At 49.4% G+C, this 17,878-nt stretch overlaps 1 protein-coding gene across 1 annotated transcript in view; it reads left to right on the top strand.

Annotated features, from left to right (window-relative positions):
* ANO2 (anoctamin 2) overlaps positions 1 to 17,878 on the top strand; it is a 248,636-nt gene that overhangs the window by 129,978 nt on the left and 100,780 nt on the right. The gene's annotated exons all lie outside the window — the stretch shown is intronic.

Genomic DNA, 17,878 nt, shown 5'->3' with positions numbered 1-17,878 from the left:
TGTGCTGTGATCTGTAAATACTCGCGGTGCGTGTGCGGTGGGGGTCCGGTGGGGGCTGGGGTGGGCTCTTTGGCAGTGCCTGTCTCCCCCGAGTGCTGCCCTTCTTTGAAACCAAGCGTGCGTGTGTGTGTTTATGTCTTTCCTAATTTGGTTCCCCCAAAAAAAATCAGCGAGGTTGACAATCTGTTGTTTTTACATGTGTCTTTTCTCCATCTTGGACTTGAATTCAGATTTCATTTAATTTTACATTCTTTAAGTTGGAACCATTCATGTTAACATGCAAATTTATTCAAGCACCAAAACAGAAGAATGTGGTGTTTTTGAGCCCAGGATACTAGCTTTTTTTTTTTTTTTTAAAAAAAAAAGAAAGAAAAGAAAACAGGACTTAGAAGAGAAAGAGGGTGGCCATCTGAGTTATTTCCCTTGAAAAACAGTAGGTCCAAGACCACCAATTATTTGAGGAAAAAATGAATTCATTCTTAGGGAAGACTGATCATCTCCACCACTCTCATCAGAGAGCAAACATATTGTGTTCTGGCAGCTTTGGCTATCCCACGTGACTTTCTCCACCCCGGGGCAAGATGCAATGGATAATTTTGTGGAAATCACATGTAACTTTTATTGACCACTGCCTCATTTAATTTTAATTCCATAGACGGGACTGCCAAGGAGCTGGAATTGCGTACATTGAGGCTCATATAAACACTGCTTGGATATATATGCTTGACAGGTCAAGTAACTTTCAGGAACCATGAATAATTGAAAACCATCTGAATGCGTTATGAATGATACATATGTTTATGTTTTAGCATTCAACGTCTATTTTCATTACACTGTTGAGAATGCAAAGCTCAAAGCATCTAATGCCTTATAGGCACTGGGGGGGGAAATGACCTTCCCAAATGAGCGGTGTAAGAAGAGAAATGGCCTGGAATTTGACTGTCAGCATCCTTCTTGTGTTCCCTCAGTTCTGCTAATACTGGAAATGCTCCTGTCCTTGCTGTAAGTGTAGCCAGAGGTGGGAGATGAAGGGAGGAGCACGCGTTGCTGTCTGATGGGAAGGAGGCTGCCCTCGCCTCCAGGAAGAGTTGAGGTCGAGCCCCACGGCCTCACAGGGCTCGGGGGCACCATTGTGGGCGGGCTGGTCGGGAAGGGCACTTGCTTCTGGGAAACAGACAGGGACTAAGAATCGAGGTCTGGCTGGTGGTCTTGGATGTGCTTCTTTCAGGGTCACCTTGGCTCTGCCTTCATTGTAACCCTGAGGCTGCATATCCCGTCTCCCCTTGCACCCCTTCCTCTTGAGTGATAAAAAGCTACCATTTATTGAGGCCGAGGTGGCAGAGGAACTTCCCAAAGACCACAAAGCTTGTTGAGGGGGAGCTAGTAGTCAAACTCAGCTCCACCTGATCCTCATTGCTTTAAAAAATTTTTTTTTAAGATATAAAGTTCATTTCTAAAAACACCTTTATAGCAATTTAATCCTCAGACCATAAAATTCACCCATTTAAATTATACAATTTGGTAGGTTTTAGTGTAGTCACAGATTTGTGCAGTCATTCCCACAACCTGAGTTTAAAACATTTTCATCACCTCAAAAAGAAACCCTCTCCCCTGGGAAGCAAGTAGCCCACTGTCTGTTCTTATCTGCCTGCTGTGGACTTCCTTGTAAATGAAATCATGCAAAACGTGGTATTTCTCTCCTTCCACTTAGCAGAATGTTTTCACGATTCACCTATGTTGTAGCCATTTCACTACGCCGTTCTTTTTTATGGCCACATCATATTCCGTACTTTGGACAGACCTAATTTTATTTATGTGTTCAGCAGTTGATGGACCTTTGGACGGCTCCCACCTTTCAGCTGTTATTAAGAGCAGTGATGCTATGAACATTTGCTTACAAGTTTTTGTGTGGATGTGTGTTTTCACTTCTTTGGGACATACACATGAGAGTAGAAGCGCTGGTTCATATGGTCACTCTATGTTTAACATGCTGAAGAATTGCTATAATATTTTTCAAAGTGGCTGCACTGTTTTGCATGCCAGCCAGCAGTGTGTGACGGCTCTAATTTCCCCACATCCTCACCAGCACTTGTTGTTATCTGTCTTTTTAACTTTTTTATCCATCCTAGTTGTGTGAAGTGGTATTTCATTGTGGTTTTCATGAGCATTTCCATAGTGACTAATGACTTGAGCATCATTTCATGTGCTTATTGGCAATTTTTATGTCTTCTTTGGAAAAATATCTATTCAAATCCTTGGCCCATTTTTTAAAGTTGGGTTAATTGTCCTTTTATTATTGTGTTAAGAGTTATTTACACAATCTGAACACCAGTCCCTTATCAGACAATATGAGTTATAAGTATCTTATCCCATTATATGGATTTTTTTTATTTAATTGATCCAATTTGCTGCACAAAAGTGTTTTTTTGATGTAGTTCAATTTACCTATTTTTCCTTTTGTCACTTTGCTTTTGTGTCATGTCTAAGAAACCATTGATTAATCCAATAACATAGAGATATACTTCCAGCTTTTCTTCTGAGAATTTTACAGTGTGAACTCTTATCTTTAGGTCTATGATCCATTTTGAGTTAGTTTTTGCGTGTGATGTAAATAAGGGGTCCAGATTTTTTTTTTTTGCAAGGATACTCAGTTGTTCCAGCACCATTTGTTGAAGAGACTCCATTTTCTCCATTGAATTATCTTGACACTCTCATCAAAAATCCACTTGTCATAAATGTACAAGTTCATTTCTAGACACTCAGTTTTGTTCCATTAATGTATATGTCCTTCCTTAGGTCAGTACCATATTATCTTGATTAATTCCTGCACCTGTGTAGTACGTTTTGAAATTGGGAATGTGACTCTGAGTTTGTGCTTCTTTTTCAAGATTGTTTTGACAGTTTGGGGTGTCTTGCATTTCCTTCTGAATTTTATGACTAGTTTGTCAATTTCTGCAAAAAACCTAAACTGGGATTTTTGACAGTGATTGAGTTGAATCTGTAGGTTAATTCACGAAATAGCGCCATCTTAACAATACTGCATCTTCTAATCTATGAACATGGTATAGCTTTCCATTTATTTAGATCTTTAATTTCTTTAAAAATGTTTTATATTTTCAGAGTACAGGTTTTGCATGTCTTTTGTTAAATGTTTACAATCGTTTATTCTTCTTCATGCGATTGCAGGCATAATGGTTTTCTTAATTTCAATTTTGGATTGTTTATTGCTAGTGTATAGAAGTATAATTGATTTTCGTGTATTGATTTTATATCCTGTAACTCTGCTGAACTAATTTATGAATTTTAGTAGTTTTTAACGGGTTCCTGAGGATTTTCTGTTTTTAAGATCATGTCATCTGTAAAGAGAGTTAGTTTTACTTTTTCTTTTCCCAACCTGAATGCATTCTCTCTCTCTCTCCATCCCTCCTTTTCCCCCGAATTGCCCTGACTAGAATCTCTTATGGAATGTTGAATAGAAGTGATGAGAATCTACTTCTTTGTTTCGTTCTTGATCTTAAGAGAAAAATATTAGCCTTTCACCATTAAGAAGTATGGTGTTAGCCACAGCCCATTCTTTTTGAACTCTCTCTGTAAGGCTTCACCAAGGAGAATTCACACCCCATCCACAGGATGCTGATCTGAAGGGCGGTGTTCTGCGATGAGGTATAACCACGTGTCCACACCTGGGGGGACGAGGTGGTAAGGCCAGAGGGCCTCCTGGTGCTTCTCCAGGTAGCTGAGCCCGTCTCCAGCCTCCCCTGCCTCAGCTGTCGCGTGGGGAGATGGCGTTGCAGCCTCTGCAGTTCCGAGAGCTGGTGCTTTTCTCTGTGGACGTGAGAGATCACGTTGGTCTTTAGCCTGTGACGTTGGGGGACAGACTGTCTCATATAGTTTAGATGGTGGCCCTTGGGCTATTTTTATGTCTCCTGTTCTGGTTTTCAAGGCTTTGGGCGCGGTCAGGATGACAAAATGATGAATTATAAGTGGTGTTTATGGTGTGCTTACTCCGCGCAGGTCTTTATGGGTTTTATTTCATTTAAGTCTCAAAACCATTATTATTTCCAATTTCATCCTTGAGGAAACTGAGACGTATTTATCTAGAAATAAGGAGCTTGCTCAGTGTGTGTATGTGGACAGACGGTCTGACTCAAGAGCAGTGCTTTTGACCTTCACGCTCCCCTGCCTTTCAAATGTTCCCCTTCAAAGATCCTCACACCCTCCCGAAGACTCCTGTTTGGTTCTTCTTCCTTCTTCTAAAGGCAGGAAGGTCTGTGGTCGTCACAGGGAAGAGGGGTACAAGACAGCTAGCCAGCCTGTTTGCTCTTTGGTGGTTTTGTGTAAACTTTGGTGGGCTGACGCCGTGTTTCCACTGAGGACAGCAGTGCGTGGCGTTAGCTCAGTTTACAGCAAGAGGTTCAGCAGAGAACTGGGGACGATAAACACAGAGACGTATTGTGTTTCCGAGGAAGAATATGGCGCTGGAACTTCTAATAAGAGAATAAGCTTGTTTTCTTTTTTTCTGCTGGATTAGTTGGAATCTTTTCTGGAATAGTCTATCCTGGGCAGATTTGCAGGTTTTCTCAAGTTTTCCTCCAGGGCAAGACTTCTCTCTGTTCCTACAAGATGATAAAGCTCTAAGTGGAGAACAGCTGGCAGGGGCCGTGGCTGGCGGGGCCGGGGAGCTCTCCTGACCCCTGCCTCTCGTCCCTCCGACCCGTTCTCATGGCAGCCACGCCTCCTTCCCTTTGAGTAAACTTTGGACCAGTGAGGGTGTCGTCAGAAAACACCGCGTGCCTCCTAGTTCAGTGGAGGGAAATTAATCTGAGAAACTAATTATTAAGGTGTTAGAATTGGGGAAATCGAGGCAGACAGAGGCTGGTGAGGCCAAGCACAGAGATTAACAACAGGAGGGAGCTGCTCTCACTCTTGGGACTGGAAAGACAGGAGGGAAGTGGCATCACCAAAACCCTATGGGTGCTGGCGCCCTGCAGGAGGCACGGCCCTTTCTGGAGATGCCACTGGAAGCAGATAGAGGGAGTGGGGGAGAAAAACCCCGAATTTCCCCCTCCTGCCCGCCAGTCTAACACCAGTGCCCCCCACTGGCCAAATCTAACCGAAGTCAGTTGTTAAGTTTTTCGGGGAAATATGGTTTTTAGGGTTCAGCACCAGGAACACCAAGCGGAGGAAGGGAGCAGGGGAGACCAGGTGTGGAGGGCAAGTGGCAGGGGACTGGTACCGACGTCCAGTTATAAGTCAGCATCACTTTGGGATCTGCTGGCCACTGGTTGATCTCTTAAGCCAGGTCCTTGCCCGGGGAAGTTGAGAGGCTGTCTGGGGATAGAAACAAAAAACACAAAAATGCTGGCTACTGACATGATGGAAGAATGCATGAGTGATCGGTGGTTCTGACTGTCTCTGCGCCATTGGGAATGCCCATGTAAGTGGGGAGGGTGGGCTGGTGGTGTGAGCATGGGGGGGGTGCGTCAGTGCGCGTGTGTGTGTGTGATGGCGCCGTGGGAGGGACACAGGTGAGGTCAGGACACTGAAGGCTTCAATGAGAAGGGAAGACACCTTTTTGTGTCCAGGAGCCAGGAGCCAGGAGCCCGTGGCAGGCTGCGGAAACGGCAGGACTGTGGGTCTGGAAAGAGTCTGTTTTATAAACTGTGTCATTGGAAAGGACTTTAAAACAAAGTCGTATTGAACTAGTCCCAGGAGTTCCCCTCGTGGGCGGTGCCGTCACCCACGTTTATGCCGTGCGGGTGCCGGCACCTGTCCGTCCTCCCACCCAGCCTGGCGCTGCCTGCGATGCTGCGTTCAATGAATGTTTTATGGGGAGCACCGAAGGGGGACATTTGCCAAGAGGAGGCCCGTGGATAGACGGGTGTTAATTTACTGTTCAGTGCACCACCCTGGGGACAATTATTTCAAAAGAAGACTCATCTGAAGTTAAAGTATTGAAACATTTACGACAGATGCCTCTGGCAGGCGCCACAAACAAACATGTGGAATAAATTATGCATCATCTGGGGCCTTTGTGAGGAGGAGGCTGGGACCACAGCGAGAGGAAGCTGGGAGCCGGGGAGCGGGGCTCAGCGGTCCCGTCTGGGGCTCCACTCGGGGCCGAGGGGAGTTTATCACATTGTGCTGAGCAGAGGCCCTGGCCGGTTTATCAGCATGTTCTGTGGCGCAGAGCTCCCTCGGGCCCTCTTGAAGACACTAGGTGACTTACTGACCGTTTGAGGGTCAAAAAAAATCATGAGTCTAGGTCGTTCTCTCAGACACTTTGTAAGGTTCCCAGGGCAGAGGGAAGCCCTGGGAACAGAAGGGGCTCAGTTTGCTGGAGAGCCGCCCAGTGAGGGAGGGGCAGAGGTGAGGCTGGACCCCGGGCTCATCTCCTGAAACGTGATTTGCATCCGTGCCACAGCCTCTCACCCTCTTTATCCTCTGCTGTTTCGTGGACCCTCGGCGTGAAGGCTGAGGTCTGCACGTTGGGGCTGTTCTGGGCCTCGGTCCTTGCCTGGGGTCTGCGGGACCTGAGGGACCCCCGGCCGGAGGGAGCCCGGTTCCGGCTGTGCTGCCCCCAGACCACCCCCGGGACCCACCAGGATGACCCACCAGGATGACCCAGGCCTGGTCAGCTCTGAGACCCTGTCCTTTATCCCCGCTCCCCCGCATTTCTTGTATTTGGTAAGAAGAATGAAGAAACAGGTCACTCTGGGCAACGTAGCTCCAGGGTGAAGCACAGCTTACAAAGTAAAACTGTTACCGAAGCTGCCCCACACAATTTTATGTACTTTTATTTTATTTGTTTATTGTTGTTGTATTTATTTATAGTTATTGTATTTATTTATTATTTATTTATTGTATTTATTTTTATTATTTTATTTGTTAATTTATTTATTGTTATTTATTTAGTTATTTTATCTGTTTATTATTATTTTATTTAACCTATTAACTTATTATCTTACTGTGTTTTTATTCATTGTTTCCAGCTCTGGCTCCTCTGCTGCTCTCTCGCTGGCTCTCTTCGTCTCTCAGGGAGTGGCTCCCTCCTCTCCCTGTGGCCTCCCCTCCCCCCGGGGCGTTCTCACCCAGGGAAATGTCAGTGAGTGAGGGAGCAGTGAAGTGGCCAGACGTGGCAGGTGCTGCGGGGTCAGTCCTGTTTGACTATAGGGTGGGGAAGTCCTCCTTCCATTGGGATTTCAGGGTTCCACCTGCCTCTCCTTCCTTGGAGGAGGGGGGTCTGGCCCAGGCAGGCTGGGACGTGTGGACCTTGCCAGCTGCCTCCGGGCAGCAGCTCCAGACCCTGAGGGACAATCCCGTCTCTGCCACAGCAGCAGTCATGATGAGGGTGGAGTGAACAGACAGACCCTGGGGCGGTGGTGGGAGGGGTCAGGGTGGAAGGCCCCTGGGGACCCTGGCCGCTACCCTGGGAATCCGTGATGTAGGAAGTGAGAAAGTTCGGAGGTTTCTTAAGAGGCAGCCGCTGTCAGGGCCCCTGAGTGAGAAGCCCTCACTGGCCGGCCGTGTCCCCGCCGAGCCCTTGAGTGACGGCTCCTCCCCTGGCATGTGGGACAGGCCCTCTCTGCGCGGAACTTGGCCCTGGCTGCAGTGGTGTGAAGGCGAAGGTTTTGTGTGTGGGTCCGTGAGCACTGTGGGGGTTTCGCTTATCGTTGTATAAACAAACTGCATATGAAAACATGATCCTCAAGAAAAATTCCATCACAGATAAGACGCAGCCTCCATGACTTCATCGCCTCCCGGTGTTAACTGTCCCCCAGAGGGAGCTGCAGCTTGCAGCATGCTGTGTGCCTTTTCAGGCCTTCCCCTCACGCTTTAGTCCTGTGTGGACCTGTGTTTGCTTTGGTTGCAGGTTATTTACAAACACAACACACGTACACCCAGGAGAGAGCCACAAACAGATGGTCTCATTATGTTGAGAAAGTTTCTTAAGGCAGGAAGACTGTGTTTCCCAAACTATGCCCCAAGACACCCCAGGGTGCTACAGCGAACTCACAGAAGTCCAGGAGCTTTTAAATATGTTGGGGGGCAACCCAGCGGTACCTGACATCCGTCAGACACCGCGGGAACTGCCACCCCAGCAGTGCCAGTGCTAAACCAGGCGACGTCTCCGTCAGCATCACCATGTCTTCGTGAAGCCAAGTTTTCTGTGGCTGCAGCACAGCTTCTGCACAGATTATTGTGGAACGGGGTGAGAGTGTCAGGACCCACAACACTCCCAGGAAAGAGGAGCTGATGGTGTCCAGCAGGTGGACACATCCTTTTAGTCAGTATTGAGGATGAAGGATGAAATAAAATGTCACCTTTTCTTTCTGTCCCTGTGTATTTGTTCCCAAATGGCTACCAGGTTGTCAGGACATAAACACTTACTAAATTATTTGGACTTAAACTAAGTACTAAATGAAATTATTAAGTTTTTTTTTTTTTTTTTTTTTTTTTTTTTGGTGGCCAAGGGGCATTGTGTAAAAACCCCTGAGACACTGAGGGTGCTGGGAGCCGAGAAGGCTGGGAATTACTGCACCAGGAGCTTCCTGTCTACACAGGCTTCAGAGTAAAGGAGGCAGCCGGGAGCAGGGACGTGTGAAAGGATACGTGAAGAAGCAGGAATTTATTTGAGGGCAACAGTCTGTGACAAAATGGTTGCAAAGACAGTGCCCGGGGGCGGGAGGTTGGTGCTGGCTTCTACATTTGTTCGAGGCCTCCCGCTCCCTCCTCCCGTGGGAGTTTCTCTCTCTGTCTCTCTCTCTCTGTGTTGGAGGGGTGGGTGTTAGGAGGGGACTGAGGATTTCTGAATACGGACATCCTTTAAAATCTCTGTGGTTTAAGAATAAACTCGACAACTTCTCATCCAGAAGACCTTGCTTGACTGACAGCCTCCGGGGAGGGGGGGCTTCACAGGGAAGGATGCTAGAGGCGTGCAGAACGTGTCCGCAGACATCTCCCTTTGTGGAGTGTGCAAAGCACTCATCCCACGGAGAGACTCCTCGGGTGGCCCGGGCCGTCACACGGCGGGGGGGGGGGCTCTGGCCCCCTTCGGCCAACAGCCCCGTCGAAGCAGCGTAAGTTCTGGCTAAAATAAGACTTTCTCCTGTGCCTTTGTATACATTTCTACCCGCCTGCATCTAAATTAAGAAGTTACAAATAAGGAGAGCCCCGAGGCCTGGGTTACGGAGGGGAAGCTGGAGAGGGAAGGGGCAGCCCGGGAGTGGAGAGCTCAGTCGGAGGGGCGGGGGTCTCACCCCGGGACTGAGGCTGGGTAAGGTCGCGGTCGTTTCAGACCAGACCCTCCTGGAAAACACAAGGCCCAAATATGTGCAAGGCCCGGGACTGCTGGAACAGGAGAGGCGGCGCATACCATCGGGGTGTGTGATGTTTGCCACGGTTGCCTTGCAGTTTGGGCTTTTCTTTTTTCGTCTAAATGATTTTTCCATATATGGCCTGAAGCATGTAAATTAAATTTGTCTTTTGGTGCCTGGGCCAAGGTCATTATTTCGCTTCCCTAGACTTCACTTGGAAGCACATGGGAGCCCATCAGTTTCGTTTGCTGTCTTGGCCCTTCATGGGCCAGAAAATCAGAAGTGTTGGCTTAAGAAATTCTTCCAGGGTCAGAGGTGTTCTGACTCCCTGTGAGTCTTTGACATGACATCCAAAAGAGAGGTTTTAAAGAAAATGGGTGGAACTATTTAACATTCTTGGAAAGACAAAACTGTGAAGACAGTAAAAAGATTAGTTCTAGTGTCCCGAAGAACCATCTTGCCTGAGCTGGAATTCAGGCTCCTTTCATACTGAAAGGGGAGGGGGTGAAGTCAAACGTTTCCTGGTTCTGGTCAGCCTCTGGAAGAGATGCGTTCATGTCTTCCTTCCTGCACACACGCGCAGGTGAGCCTGGTCCACAGGATGTTTCCTGTGAGCTGTATTTTAGTTTAACACTTACTACCTGGGAAGCAGGGCTCCCAGAGATGGACCGTGATGTATAATTTCAGCTTACAGGCAACATCTCTTTAGTCATTAACTTGGAGCAAAAGCAATGGAATACAAAGGTGAAAGAAACAGATCCAACGTGGAGTCAGATTCGTTCTTCCCTGTTCCACGTGGAAGGGCCAACCCAGAGGCAGAAGGAAGGAGGTCCTTTCACGGGCGAGGCGAGCAGATTCACTTGCATCTGGGGGCCTGGAGCAGAGTGAGGCGGAGGGAGGCGAGCCCTGATCTGACTAGCCGTCTATCCCTGTCATCGTGGTAAATCAAACTTCTTTGAAAGCTGCCCCCAAACCAATTCCTTTTGGACCTTTCTTATTTCTTGTATCTTGGCTTTTGCTGAAATCCCTGAGGTGTAGTCGGAAGTGAGCCTCTGAGATGCAGTTCGGTATCGTCTGGGCTAACTCTGACTTTGATCACAGGCTTGTCCTGCGACTGGCGGGGAGGCGGGAGAAGGAAGAACAGGCCTTGGGGGAGGCCGAGCCTTCTCCGCGGCCCCCACCCAGGCCTCAGCCGGTCCGGTCCCTTCCCTTCCCGCCGTGGGAAGCCGGCTGCAGCACCGCACAGGCTAAGTGCTGGCCTTTGCCCGCAGGTTGTCCAGAGTCCAGTCCTCGTCTGGGAGCTGCTTCTCGTACTTTCCTTCAAAAACACCCCGCTTTCCCAGCGTTCTGAGGCCACACCCAGGATTTTCTGCATCATGACTTTGTTTTTGCTCGGTCTGGGGCCGGTGGGCCTGTCCCGGTGATTTACATGGCACCTTTGACTGTTTCCGTCCCTAGCGTGGAGATACACATACTCTTGGAAGGGCCACTGCCTGCCCAGGGCCAAGCAGTCCTGCTCATGCACGGCCCAGAGTTTGCCCCGCTTGGGCTGGCTGGACCCGGACTCCTGACTCCCCGCGAAGGCCAGGCAGGGTGGTGTTCAGCTGGCTGTAGACAGTGGACATCCGATTCATTTTTATTATAATGATGTACGGTCTGCCAGCCAACTTACATAAACGTTACTCAGAATTTGGGCATCTGCAATGAGTTTAGAGAACTTGCGGCAGGAAGTTTGCCCTGGAAATGTACTCGCCTGAATATGCTCGCTCGTTAGCGAGGAGTGACTCCCATCCAGGAATCTCTGAGAGCTTGTCTATAAACATGAATGAATTAGTCCTCCCGACACCCCGGTGTGCTCTTTGCCAGCTGGATTATTTTAAAGGAAATGACCAGCCCAGGGGCCTGCAGTGAGTCACGAAAGATCTTGCTCAGAACCAGAGAGTTTGGACTGCAGGGCCCTGGGTGGAGTCTGGGACCACACTGGGCCCTTCCGCCCCCAGGGCTTGGAGTGTCAGGATCGGGGTGCAGCACAGTAACTCTGGGGATGCCTGGCCACCTTCCAGCTCAGCACCTCCTCCATCCTTGTCTTCATCACCAGCCCCCTAAAACCATGCCTCTGTCAAATTAAGTAACTTTGCCTTTTTCAGTATATAAAAGTAGTTATCTGCTAAATGTAGAAATTCTAAAAAGGGAAGTAAAGTAAAAAAGGAGAAGAAAAATTCATCCAATTTTTCATCTCCCTGAAAAAATATCATAAACCTGTTTTTAACGCATGCTGTCAGGTGGTTGAAAAAAATCATACTGTATGTTTAATTTTTCTTCCCCCTTGTGTCGAGGGCTGACTTTCAATAGATCACAGCGAGGGAGCTGCTCTGCTATGTATGAAACCCCGAATATATTTAATTTTATATTACGATTTTTTTTAAATTTTAGAACAGAAGAAATCCTCAATGTCATTAAATACTCTTTGTGAGCCTCATTTCACTAATTGTGTAATATTTCATCCTGTGGATGTAGTACAGTTTTCTTAGCCCTAACCCTGTAGTTAACATATGATGAACACACTTGAGCTTTCTCTCCCTGAATTTGGGTTATTCAGGTTAGTACGTCGTCCGAATGTATCACAGTGTCCTTCATCCTTGCCCTGTGGTTGAGCATTCAGCGAACATACACGTGTTTACTATTTAAGGAGGAGGAGAACTCGGGCTTTTTCGGGGGGCTCTGTTGCTGGGAGACATTACTGGACCCTCGGGACCTTTACTCAGCTCCTGGGTTCCTAACTGCACGTGCTTTTGTGCTTGGTGGGGCGGCTGCGTAGACAGGGCGCTTGTCACGTGACCGCAGAGGCGGCTTTAGTGCGTGGCCTGGCTTGGTGCCATCACTGCTCCGTCATTCACTGTGAACGAGGCTGAGTCAGGTCACTGACCTCACTTCCCGGAACTCTCCCATTGGTCAGGTACCCCTCTGGGAGAGCGGGCGGCCTCTGTTCTTTTTGCATGTGTGATGGAGGGAGAGCAGATGTTCTGGAGCATAGGTGGGTCAGGATCTTAGGCTCTGGGGTCCAGTTCTGGTCGGGGAGCCACTTATCTCATCCTGGGAATGGGTGGGTCACTTGTATCAAATCCCGGAACTGTTCGCATCTTCCGACCCCAGCGCTCATGTGGAAACATGATCCTGGGGCAGTGGATGGATTGTGAGTGCTTCTCCAATGAAGATATTTCATCAGTTGAACTAAGGCCAGGTTTTGGCAGGGGAATCAGTGGGACAAATCATGAGCTATGGTTTTCGCTCCAAGAGGAAATGTGTCCCGGTTGGTAAATGATCAGCCGAAGGAGTATGCAACTCTCTTCGATAACTTAAACTTCTGGAAGCAATTTAGAGGGCAAGTAGGGTCACTCTGACTTCCGAGAAACAGAAAGGCTCTCTTGTTGAGACACCGATTTCCTTTTCTTCCAGCTTTCCAACACGTGCACGCAGTGTTGACCTGGGGAAGTGTTACTAGTCCGCAGAGGAGCACTTGATAAATGCTCCAACACGATGCTGTTCACCTTAGTGCCGGTTCCCATCTGACCGTGGACTCTGCATCAGTGGTCAGCTTATCTCCCTGTAGTGCCCAGGGCGGACCTTCACAGCCTTTGGATGAGTCGTGAAATTGCAGCGTTGGCCCCTCAGCTGATCTCATAGGGCTCTTTGACTTTGGAATGCGTTTGGTGCCTTCCCCGTCTTTGCTTTTCCAATCACATACCATTTAGGCAGCGGCTTCCAACTGCTTCATGCTGTGATCCTGAACCGGGCACCTTTGCAATTCTAAAAATGGACGCTCTTAATCAGAGATGAAATAAGTAGACCTCATTAAAACAGAAGAAGGGGAAGGAGAGGAGGAGGGAGGAGGAGGAGGAGAAGAAAGAGAAAAAGAGGAAGAGGAGGAGGAAGGGAAGGAAGGACAGTGGTTATCTGTGCACGGATGACAGCGAGCGCCATGTTGTAACCCCGTGCTCCTTTATCCCATCAGTGGAGTGTTTGGGGCCACGTCCAGGTCTCTGGAGGCCCAGGTGGAAAATAAAGCTGGTAGTCAAACCCCGCTGGTCAGACCCAGGGGTTGACGGGTGTTTTCTGGGCGTGGAGCCCAACCTGCCACGGCCTCGGCTCAACTAGAGGACCCGGAGCCAGCCTCCCTGCCTTCTCTGTCCTCATCTAATCCGAAGTGGAGTGAATCCGTATCCGAGGTGCCTGCTTGACCTGTCTTTGGTCTCGGAGACTTGGACACGTAAGCAGAGATTGGGGACTGGTGTGAATTTGGCTCAGGTGATTTTGCATTCTTTCAGCCTTTGCCAAGCCAAGGGCACTCTGGACTGACCTGCTGGGGAGGCAGGTAACCCACATGTGGGGGTGTGCAGAGAATGGGCCAGAATGTCGGCAGACCCAGGAGGCGCAGGGAGGGTAGCAGGTGCTGGCCGGGTCCCGACATGAAATCTTGTCTCTTCTGGCTTTAGCATCTCTCCCTCTGTCTCCTTTCTCTGGCTGAAGCTGGGAGCTGGCAGGCAGAAGGAGGAACCCCAAGAGAAAGAGATTAGTGTCTCTGGGCCCGCTGAGCCCTGAGGAGCAAGGTGGTGCTGGAAACACCCCCAGCCCCACCCAGGCTTTTTCAGCCACTCCCTGGACGGGAGAGGATGGAAGAAAGATCCCATTTGGGTTTTCCTTGTTTAGGCTCCAGCAGGGGAGTTTGACAGCTGGAAATCTGGAAGATGGTCGGGCTGCCAGCGTGAGTCACCCCCCGGGAACTCGGCAACAGCAGTTCCCCAGGGCTGCCCGTGTGTTTTCATCCATCTTTCTTCCAGGAAGCTCCAGAAGCCTTCCCTCTTTGCACTGACCCCCTAGACTGCTGAATGCCTGCGTGTCACAAGGCTGCTTATCACGTCGGCATGCAGGGCCCGGGGATGGGACAGTCCCCTCAGCCACCTGCCAGGGTTTCCCCAAATGGGAACAGTGACTTGACTCCCTGCTTTCTGGAAGGGGATGTTTCATGTACTTTAAGACCCAAAGAGACCTTAAAACACTAAAGTGTAGAGGCGGTGGGTACAGCTCGGCGGTAGAGCCCGGGCTTAGCATGCACAAGGCCCTGGGTTCAATCCCCAGTACTGCCATTAAATAAGTAAGCAAACCTGATTACCTACCCCCCACCCAAAAAAGACACACACACACACAAACCCAAGAAAGAATGTTTAAAAAAAAAACAACACTGGTTTATTTCATATCTATATCCTTGGGTTAAAAAAATTAAGTAAAAAATAAAACAAGAAAATGCGTGTGTTTTGTTCTTCTGCAGTGACACCGGTTTTGAAAGACGTGGCTGTCTCAGCTGGAGACCTCGGGGCCCCGCAGTGCTCCCTCCTCGTCCCCCCACCTCTGAGAACCTCACACCTGTCAGCGTGCACCTACCGAGTGCCGCTTATTTTTGTCTCTTCCTCCTCATCCCCTCATACAGCTTTCCCAGACTACACCTCCCACTTCTCGTCAGGACCCCGTCCAGCCCGTTCTCTGTGTGGCGTCCCAGGGGTCTGTCCAGAATGCAGGTCTGATCCTGACGCTCCCTGGCTTAAAGGCCTCTTATGCTCTCCAGAGTGCTGGGGGTTATTTTCAAGCCTCTTGGCTTTGTCCACAAGGCCCTAGGTGACCCACCTCTCCAACTGCATCTCCCTCGTGCCCACGTGAGCCCTCTGTGCTGAGCACTTCCCAGCCCCTTGCAGTTCTCAGAGTGTATCCTGCGGTGCCATGCCTCAGTGCCTTTGCACATTCAGCCTTTTCACTTGGAGTACGCCAGCCCCGTCCTCCTTGTCCAGAAGACTCAGGGCTAACGTCCTCTCCACTGGGAGCCATCTCTCACTCTCCAGGAGGACACAGCTGTTGGCAGTTGTGTTTAGACTCAAAGGCTGCTGTAATCTAGTGGCCACAGACTGGGTGGCTTAAAACGACAGAAATTTATTCTCTCATGGTTTAAGAGGCCAGAAGTCCAGATTAAGGTGTTGGCAGGGCCACCCTCCGACTGAAGGCTCTGGGGGAGAATCTCCTTGCATCTTCCAGCTTCTGGTGGCTCCTGGCATTCCTTGGCTTGTAGCCACATCACCCTACTCCCTGCCCCTGTCTTCTCATGGCCGTCTCCCCGCGTGTGTCTCGTAGAAGGACACTGGCCCTTGGATTTAGGCCCCTGCACTAAATCTAGCATGATCTCATCTCACGATCCTCAACATAGTGACATCTGCAAAGACCCCTTTCCAAATAAAGTCATGTTCATAGGTTCCAGGGGTCAGGACTTGCACCTTCCGTTTTGGGGCCACAGTTCAACCCACGACAGCCCTGTAGCGCCTGGTGCATTCCCTTTAAGGAGGGGGCTTCCCATAGACATCGTAAGGCATCAGATTATCTCCTCGAGGGCAGGTCTTCCGCTAGACCATGCATCTTGGCTCCTAGCCTGCCTGCATCTCAGCAAGACCCTCTCATTACAATTAAGAAATAACTTCCTCCAGGCAGTTGGTCGGCCCTTTCCTTTTCAGCATGGGCCGACAGAGGCGTGTTCCGAGGCGGCAGCTTGGACGGCCTCACGTCTGAGAAGCCTGTTCAGCTCAGGGAACCTGTTTCTGCAGTTTTGTTTGGGTTAGAAGTGCATGTTCAGGCTAACTGAGTTCAAGGGGCCTCCAGAGGAAGACCGTGGAGCTTTACGAAGCACCGGGAGAAGCCCAGACTGGTTCCCCTGCATTCCCACGTGTGCCGTCTGCAGTACGAGGATTATGTGCACATTTTTTCAGAAGTTACCAAATGGCTGAAAGGGAGCAGTTGGACATTTCTGAGCATGTACAGGCACTGCCCGGATTCCCCGTTTTCAAATGTGAGCTTGGCTTTCCAGGGAGGGGCTGGTTTTGGGGACTTGGTCAGTAAATGTCAAGCCCCCCCGTTTATGAGACCTGTGGCTTTTGTGCGTTTGCTTTTTTCTTTAAACAAAGTTGGTAAGAACACAGCTCCCCACTTGCTGCCGTCCTCGCTCTGCTTGTGGTTAGAACTGCCCTAGGGATTGGAGAAGCCTCATCTACCAAGCAGTCTGCACACGATGCCTGTGGCCCTACTGTGCGCCGTTTACTTCTCCATAGACCTGGGTGGATGACGCCATCCTTTGAACATCTCATATCCTTTGAAACAGGAGGCTTACGTTGTGCAGAGTGTTTCCTCTTTGGTTCCATAAGGCAAATGTCAAAAGAATGTGGCAAGAGGCTTCTGTCCCATTTAACCACTTGCCTTCTCTCTTTGGGGACTTCCACCCCACCCCACGAGACCAACTGTGTGAAAGAACCCGTAGACTCAAACTGTTCTTTTGCAAAAATGAGGATGCAGCGGATTCTGAACGCTGGGTAAGCTGTTTACAGAAGGCTGAAGTTTTCCCAGTCATCTCTGGCCTCTGTCGCTAATAGAGGAGCGTCCTGAGCGCCAGGCCTCCTCTCTTTCCAGGGTGGGCGACACCATTAATGTCTGTGAGGCGCTCTTGCCGCCGACCGGACCTGCATCCCGCCCCCCGCCGCCATCCCCTGTACCGAATCGGCTCGGCCTTCCGGAATCCAAGCCTCTATTGTCTTGGGCCTTCCTGGAGGTCTTCCCATCTTTAGGATGGGGAGCGTCCAACTTTGGAAGGAGCTACAGGGGCTCGCGATCGTAAACGGGGAAGACGAAGGGAGCTGGAACCGTCCAAGGCTGTTTGGGCCTGGACGGCAGAGATTATCTTAAATGAAACACAGACCTCTGCTCAGGGCTGGACTTGAAAAGCTCGAACATCAAGGCTTAAGAGGAAAAACCAACAATTATGACAGGTTTTGGAGATTTCCTTTAATATCTGTTTAGGAAGCCACAGGGTGGCCAAAAACAACAGCGTGGGCCCTTGTAAGGATTCGTGGTTGTTGATGTAGTCTTAGGCATGGATTGAGCAGAGGTAACAGTGCGTGAGTTGGGGTCCACAGAAGCGACCTTGTCTTGCACACGCCTCCGGAGGACCAGCTCTGACAGACGATGGCATCTGGCCCCCCGCTCTGCCTGGCCCTCCCTTCACGTGGACAGACTCGTGACCCTGGGGGTGGGGAGGGGCGGCCGCGCTGTGGTTCTTGGCTGGAGAGCCCACAGTGGGCATTCTTGCATCTTTGCTGTTTGTTTAGGACTGGTGGAGCTTACCCTTTTCCCTCTGCCTTCCTTTTTTTTTTTTCCCTTCTTTTTTTTGTATCTTTTTCCCTCTCCCTTCATCTCTCTTGCCATGGGCAGAAGACATTAACCAATGTTTGATTTTTCCTCTAGTGAAGTTATCCTTGTTTCTGAGATCACTATCTACACATCGCACACTCAGACCTCACTCCCTAAAGGGAACTGTCACTGCAGACTCTCCAGTCCCAATAAAACATGCCCTGCGTGCCTACTAAGTGGTTCTCATAAATCATCCGCTCTTAAGAAAATAAAGTGTCATAATTTTTTTTCAGTGAAACTTTGTTGGATTCCAACTGTATAAAAGCCGTAATGATGAACAATCTGTT

The sequence above is a fragment of the Camelus dromedarius genome, chromosome 25 (assembly GCF_036321535.1).
Source record: "Camelus dromedarius isolate mCamDro1 chromosome 25, mCamDro1.pat, whole genome shotgun sequence".
NCBI classification, from domain to species: Eukaryota; Metazoa; Chordata; class Mammalia; order Artiodactyla; family Camelidae; genus Camelus; species Camelus dromedarius.
The sequence above is the reverse complement of the archived record's forward strand: the minus strand, read 5'-3'. Positions and strand labels throughout refer to the sequence as shown.